The sequence below is a fragment of the Capricornis sumatraensis genome, chromosome 4 (genome assembly GCF_032405125.1).
Source record: "Capricornis sumatraensis isolate serow.1 chromosome 4, serow.2, whole genome shotgun sequence".
Lineage (NCBI taxonomy): Eukaryota > Metazoa > Chordata > Mammalia > Artiodactyla > Bovidae > Capricornis > Capricornis sumatraensis.
Window position 1 is genome coordinate 71186021 of NC_091072.1, and position 7565 is coordinate 71193585.

General features: G+C 44.0%; 1 pseudogene; it reads right to left on the minus strand.

Annotated features, from left to right (window-relative positions):
* Positions 1-2734: 2734 nt before the first annotated feature.
* Positions 2735-3318, minus strand: LOC138077635 (large ribosomal subunit protein eL19-like; annotated as a pseudogene).
* Between the last annotated feature and the right edge of the window lie 4247 nt (positions 3319-7565).

Here is a 7565-nt window from a genome sequence, read left to right on the forward strand (position 1 = left end):
TAGCTCCTCCAGCCGTAAGTAGGTAAGGGTATGTACATATTTGGGGATGATGAATAGTGCCCTCTTTGTTTTGTTCACTTAAGTTTGAACCTCTGGTAAGGGTTTCTCTTGCCAGTTCTGTTACCAAATCATCAGATCAGAATCATCTGTTTTATTTTTCTCCTTGGCCCTTTCTTTGGGATTGAAACTGACTCCTTAACACCTCAGGTGCTTGGAGAGAGCACATCTGGTGGCCCACGTGTTCTTGTTCTCTCTGAGGTGAATGATGAGATGGTGCTGCAAGATGCTTGGAAGCAAATTTCTTCAGAAGGACTCGAGGCAACCAGGATCCTCTTAGTTTCAGGTCCCAAGAGGTATCTATTGGCAACCCAAGTTGCCAACAATTTGGGGTGGAGGAGTGCTTTGTTTTAGTAGAGACAGGGTCCAAGAGCAACTTTTCTGAAGATCTTTCCAGTTTTGATAGCATGCAATGAAAGCTTTCTGTTTGTCCTTGTAATTTCAAAAAGATTGCATGATTTGAAATTAGATGTTATTGTAATCTTTCTTCCGCCCTGGGCCACTGTGATGGTAGGTCAGATCACAATAAATAACTCTAGGACCTCAGTTTCTCCACATCTATTAAATCTGGATAATAATTATCATCCAAAGAATTAAGTGCATGTACACAAAGGTGACCTTGGGTATTTGGAAAGGATGGTGACTTGAAAGATCAATGTATATTGATTATAATTTTCTCATTCTCCATGAAACTCAGAGCCTGTTACAGGCATTTTATACAGTTTCTCCCCCTTGTGGTTGGCAAGTCTGGCCATAAAGCATCTGGAGGAAAAAAACCCCAGAGATGCTGAAGGCAGCAAGTCTTGGTTTCCCTCTTTTTCTTAAATTTTTATTAGAGTCTAGTTGATTCATAATGTTATGTTAGTTTCAGGTGTACAGTAAAGTGAATCAGTTATACACATACATATATCCACTTTTTTATATTCTTTTCCCATATAGTTGGTCCCCTCTTCTTACATTTCAGTTTCCCCAATCATCAGTTGTGTTTCTTCAGTACTAGGCAAAAGTGTCATCCTAATTAGAAAATGATGTTCTTTGAAAACCATCTGCATGCTAAATATTAATAATGAGAAACCCTGTTCCAGCTTCCCTTCCAGGATGGATTTATTAGTTTGAGATCTTCTTAGGTCACCAGGATGAAAAAGGAGCTCAGAAACAACCCTGGTGTTTAGCCGAAGTTGGTACACAGGAACATAGAGGCTGCTCTGTGTCCTAACCTTCACTGAAGAGAAGTGAGGTGAAGGGATGAATATCCACCTTGAATCCTGAAGTAGCATATGTAAGAGGAGCACTGGGGTATTATCCCAGTCCTCCAAGTTTTGAGCAATGAAATTCTCTCTTAGTTGAGCCATATCTAAAAAGATGCACTTTCCAACATGTATTCTTAGGACAAGTTCTTGGAGGGCTCGGAGTTGACACCATTTGATAAGGAAAAACTAAAGCATGGCAAGAGTTTTTTAGTGCCCAAGCATTCCTTAAAATGTCCGTTATTGACCATTTACCTCAAGACACTGTGATAGGACATTGTGACCAAAGTAGCCACTCTAGAGGTGGCAGAAGATACAACAGGTAGGACACCATGGATGAGGTCAGGACTCTCTTCGCAAATGCTTGGCTTCTCCTATTAGTATGTTACTCAGAGAGAGTTTATTCCCACTTCCTTCTCCCCCGCATCCCCAAAGAATTTCCTTTCATCTTTTGAATAAGTGCTGTGGCAGGCAGAATTTCTTAAATGACCTCCTAAGAATACTCTAATCCCCAGAACCTGTGAATTTGATTAGCTATTGCACCTGTGGTAATGTTTGTTGTTTTTTTTAACTTGGCTTGTAGAGAAAATTATTGAAAAATTTATTGGTTATTACTACCAGATAAGAGGCAAGATAAAACCTACTTCTCATTTGCAAAAAGAGTATAAAGTCAACTTAAAATGGCTATGACAAGTGTGTATGTTATGTGCCTTATTCCAACTCTTGCCAAGAAAGATTTTTTTCCTTTGGACCATTTTTTATGGTTATAAACTGAAAAACAAAACAGGAAACAGTACTGATAAGGACAGGAGAGAAAAATAGGTTTAGAAATAAAAATAGGGGTACTCCAAATAATGGCTTCAGTTCTGTCTCAATAAGGCTGTTTAAAGACAGCTCTGGCAGCAGTCAGCAGTTCAGGTCAATCGTACCTTCTGGAGTGGTGGTGGTTCAGTCCCCACTGTCCTGGAGTTCTAAGGCAGCAGACTGCAACCTTGAACCTCAGTGCAGTTAAGGAGTGCAAGCATACTATATTCTGTTGTTTTAAAATAATGTGACAACTCCCAACTGAATAACAACCAACATCTGAGAGCGTGTCTGAGATGCCACTCATACTCTGTTGTAAAGGGCAGTTTGGAAGCACAGTATCTGAAAGTTGGATAGAAGTCATTCCTCTCCTCACTTCACAGTAGGCCCCACACTCCATGGATGGAGGGGGCATGAGCCTGACCAGAGGCTAAGAGTCAAGGAAGCAACAAAGCAGGAACCCAGAGAAGGGCCTGTATCCCAGTCCTCAGTTCCAGTCCAGTGCACAGTGAAGACCCACCAGGCAGCCAGAGACTCTGGAAGCAGAGAGGTAGGCTTGTTTTTTATTGAATGAGTGATCTATGCAGTTGCCAAAGCCACTGTGTACAGAGAAGAGGCAGGGAACTTTATTTCTTGGTCTCTTCCTTCTTGGACAGAGTCTTAATGATTTCCTCCTTGGCCTGAAGCCGCTCTTCACCACGCTTGTGGGTTTCCTTGGTCTTAGACCTGCAGGCCTCAGCCTGTTCTGCCAGAGGCTTCTTGCAAGTCTTGTCTGCCTTCAGCTTGTGGATATGTTCCATGAGAATCTGCTTGTTTTTGAACACGTTGCCCTTCACCTTCAGGTACAGGCTGTGATACATGTGGCGGTCAATCTTCTTAGATTCACAGTATTGTCTGAGCAGTCAGCGCAGAATTCTTATCCTCTTCATCCAGGTTACCTTCTTGGGCATTCAAGCATTGGCAATACCCTTTCGCTTACCTATGCCCATATGCCTGCCTTTCCAGCAAGCCAAAGTGTTTTTCTGGCATCAAGCCCATGAATGGACAGTCACAGGCTTCCAGGTGATCAGCCCATCTTTGATCAGCTTCTGGATCTGCTGAGTTGGCAGGAGTCGGCATTGGCAATTTTGTTATCCTCTTTGGGGTCCAACCCCTTCTTTTTGCCACAGCAGAGGACACTGGAGGCAAGCCTGTTCTGAAGCCTGAGCATACTCAGGAGGCTGCGGCCGCAGAGGTGAAAGGAAAGCTATGGTAATGTTATATATGGAACAGCTGACTCAGATAGGGAGATTACCTGCATGGGCCTGAACTAATCAGTGGCCCTTAAAAACGAAGAGCTTTCCCAGACTAGTGGCAGAAAGAGACATCAGATTTGAAGAAAGGATTTGATACACTGTTATTGGCTTTGAAGCTGGAGGGGACCATACGTAAGTGGCTTCTTACATCTGAAATTGACCCCTTAACCAACACCCAGCAAGGAAATGGGACCTCAGTCCAACAACTGCAAGGAACTGAATTCTGCCAACAGCCTGAATAAGCCTGGGAAGTGGATTCTTCTTTACAACCTCTAGATAAGAGCCCAACGCAGTCAACACCTTCCTCAACTTGACTTGGGATTTGTGAGACACTAAACAGGAAACGTGTGCTTCCCAGGTAGCGCAGTGATAAAGAACCCGCCTGCCAGTGCAGGAGACACAGGAGATGCAGATTCGATCCTTGGGTTGGGAAGATCCCCTGGAGGAGGAAAAGGCAACTTGCTCCAGTGTTGTTGCCTGGAAAATTCCATCGACAGAGGAGCCTGGTGGACTACAGTCTGTGAGGTTGCAAAGAGTCGGACACGACTGAGCGCACACAAACAGGAAATGTAATCAAACCTGCCTGGATTTTATAATCTACAGAAAGTAAGATAATAAATGGAATTTGTTTTAAACCACTGAGTTTATATAGTTTGTCATGTAGCAATAGAAAGGGAACACGAGTGCAATTTTCCAGTCTGCAAAAGGAGTGAAGTTTCATCTGAATCTTGTGATGAAAGGAATTCTTAGGCTGACTTATCTGACTCTCTGCCTCCTAACTTCATTGACTCTAACCTAGCTCAAGAAGGCAAAACAAGGAAAAATCTTTTAATTTTATTTACTTACTTATTTGCCTATTTATTTATTTTTTGGCAAGACCACATGGCATGCAGGATCTTAGTTCCCTGACCAGGGATCAAATCTGTGCCCCCTTCAGTGGAAGCATGAAGTCTAATCACTGGACCACCAAGGAACTCCAGGAAAGACATATAAGCAAAAATTGTATGCCTATGGCTATTTTTACTATAGCTATTTCATTTGTGTGAGGTAGGTTTTTTTTTTCTGGTTTTAACAACTGAGAAAACTAAGACTCAGATTCAAGAATCATGCCTTTGTTCTAGAGGTCACCTGGGTGGAAACTGATAGAACAGAAACCCATGACCAGAGCTCCTTGCATTATGCCACACCACAAGGTGTGGGGGCCAGGATATCATTGAAGGAGAGGGGAAGACGAATCTGGACAGTTGTTTAGATTTCTCAGTGAAGGAGATTGATCTGTTTTTCTTCTAATTATCATCTCTGTGGTTACCTTGCAGATAGTTAGCATTTGCTTACCCTTGTGTTCATTTTATCCACTGCTGGTAATTTCCTGGCCTGAGTAGGCTCAGTTTAGCTGGTTGGCTTAGCTCTTGCCCCAAGATAGATATTTTTTTAACTATTGTGGATTAGAACCTTCCAGGAACTACATTGCTGCTTTTAGAGAAACCAACTCTGTAGATCTTGCTGGGAAGGGTAGTTGGAGGGGCGGTGTTTATATGTATGTTGTGGGATGATATCTGTGCCTAACAGATTTCCATGCCCATTGCACCCCTAAGGCTTTTCGATCCACTTCTTCCAATATGTGGAGCAAGGACTTTTGAGTTTCCAAAACATAGCTGCAAAGGGTAACAAACACCTAGCCCATAACTCCCTTAACAACAGGAGGATAGTCAGTGGGGATTTAGCTCAGGTAAAATCTGTACAATGCAAAAACTCATAAAATTTTCAAAAGCAGTTTAGCCTATGGAGTTGACCAGATTGAAAGTCTCACAATTCTGGGTTCAACTCACTTTTGGTTAATTCTTCTCGTGCTTCAATTCCTTCCCTTTTGTGAAATGAGAGGCACATTTTCTTGAGATGTGCCTCCTAGAGATGACATAGAAATAAATGAAATTAGATTTTAAAATTCTTGCTGGAGGAAATTTCCCTGGTGGTCCAGTGGGTACAACTCTGCATCCTCAATGCAGCGGACCTGGGTTTCCCTGATCAGAGAACTAGATCTCACTTGCCAAGACTAGGAGTTTACATTGCTGTAACTAAAGATCGAAGATCCTTCATACCACACCTAAGACCCAGGACAGCCAAATTAAAAAAAAAAAAAAAATTCTTGCTGGAGACCTAGATCTTGTAAATTGTCTTTATCTCTTCTGTTTCTTAGTTACCAATTTACCAGGAGTAATTTAACACTAGGACTCTCTGCCAGGGCTAAAATTAGACTCCACCACTCTAGGGCTTCCTTTTCTCCTTCTTGCTTTTGTTTTGGGAGCTGGAGGGAAACATATGTGCTGCTGGAGTTAGTAAACTAAAGACCACAGAAAACTTTTCTTGCTAAGAAAACTCTGTTTTCATCCTACCCACCTTAATATCCTTTTAAAGAAAGAACCCAAGTCTGCCCTGGATTTTGTCTATTTGATTCACTCCTAGATATGGACCTGGGAAAGCCTAGGAATCCCTGGGGACTGAGAGAGGATAAACAGAATTGGAATGGAGACAAGTTAGGCTCTTGATTGCTCCAGCCAGCCTCCCTTTCCCAGCCAGACAGGCTTTCTGCCACCAAAACTGTAAGGTTCTCTGTCATGTCACAAAAGGGCCTGGAGTTACTCCTGTGGGCTGACATCTTTTCTGAGGGTGGAAGGCTTCAGGTATCGGACACCTTTCTTGTCCAGGGGTCTAGGGAAAAGGATCAGGCAAGGAGGGAGTCAATCTTTTCCAACTGTAACCTAGAGAGAAACGGAACAAATTCTTCACCAGGGAAGACTGTGTAAACAGTGCCTTTGGCTGGAGCCATAGAGTTGGGGAAGCAAAGAAAGGGATCTTTGTTCTCCCCTACCCCAGCCAGAGCACAATCGTAGAGCTGGGATTGTTTGCTTTGGCAAGAGACTCCCTGCTTGAAAGGACTAGGCGTTCCAGAGACTGGTGAGGCCTCTGTTAGGTTTCCCTTATGGAGCTGAGAAGAGGACAACCCCCAGCCTAAATCTTTTACCTAAGGAAGTGAGCTGGGAAACCTGGAGGCTTAAGGCATCTGGCCCATTCTTCTCCAGGTTTGTTCACTTCTTTCCTTCCCAACGTTACACAGCATAGGATGTTAGATAACCTCAACCTTCCTGCCTTTGAGGGTGTTTTTGGTTCTTGTACTAGTGTTCTGTTCCCAAAGAAGCTACATTTTCACAGAATGCAAGACAATCCCAGGGCTCCTGTCTAAGGAGTCCAACAGGAAATAGGGATTCTAAGATCATTTTCTCCAACCTGTTCCTTTTAGGTTGTATTGCACATGACCCTTATAGTTGTAGTCAGTCTTTCCCAAAATGTCCAGAAATGTCCCATTTTCCTTGGATAGCATTGTTGTTGTTCAGTCACTCAGTCATGTCCAACTCTGCAACCCCAAGAACTGTAGCCTACCAGACTTCTCTGTCCATGGGTTTTCCCAGGTGACGATACTGGAGTGGGTTGCCATTTCTTTCTCCAGGGGATCTTCCCCTGCTGCTGCTGCTGCTGCTGCTAAGTCGCTTCAGTTGTGTCCAACTCTGCAGCCCCATAGACGGCAGCCCACCAGGCTCCCCCATCCCTGGGATTCTCCAGGCAAGAACACTGGAGTGGGTTGCCATTTCCTTCTCCAATGCATGAAAGTGAAAAGTGAAAAGTGAAAGTGAAGTCGCTTAGTCGTGTCCGGCTCTTCGCGACCCCATAGACGGCAGCCCACCAGGCTCCTCCATCCATGGGATTTTCCAGGCGAGAGTACTGGAGTGGGGTGCCATTGCCTTCTCCAGGGGATCTTCCCCATCCAGGGATAAAACTTGTGTCTCTGTATCTCCTGCACTGCAGGTGGACTCTTTACCACTGAGCCACCAGGGATGCCCAATGGGTAGCATTGAAAGAAAGCTTAGCTGCTCGATCATGTCCAACTCTTTGTGACCCTGTGGACTGTAGCCTGCCAGACACCTCAGTCCATGGGGATTCTCTAGGCAAGAGTACTAGAATGGGTTTTTATGCCCTTCTCCAGGGGATCTTTCCAGCCCAGTGATTGAACCCAGGTCTCCTGCATTGCAGGCAGATTCTTTACCATCTGAGCCACCAGAGAAGCCCAAGAATACTAGAGTGGGTAGCCTATTCCTTCTCCAGGGGA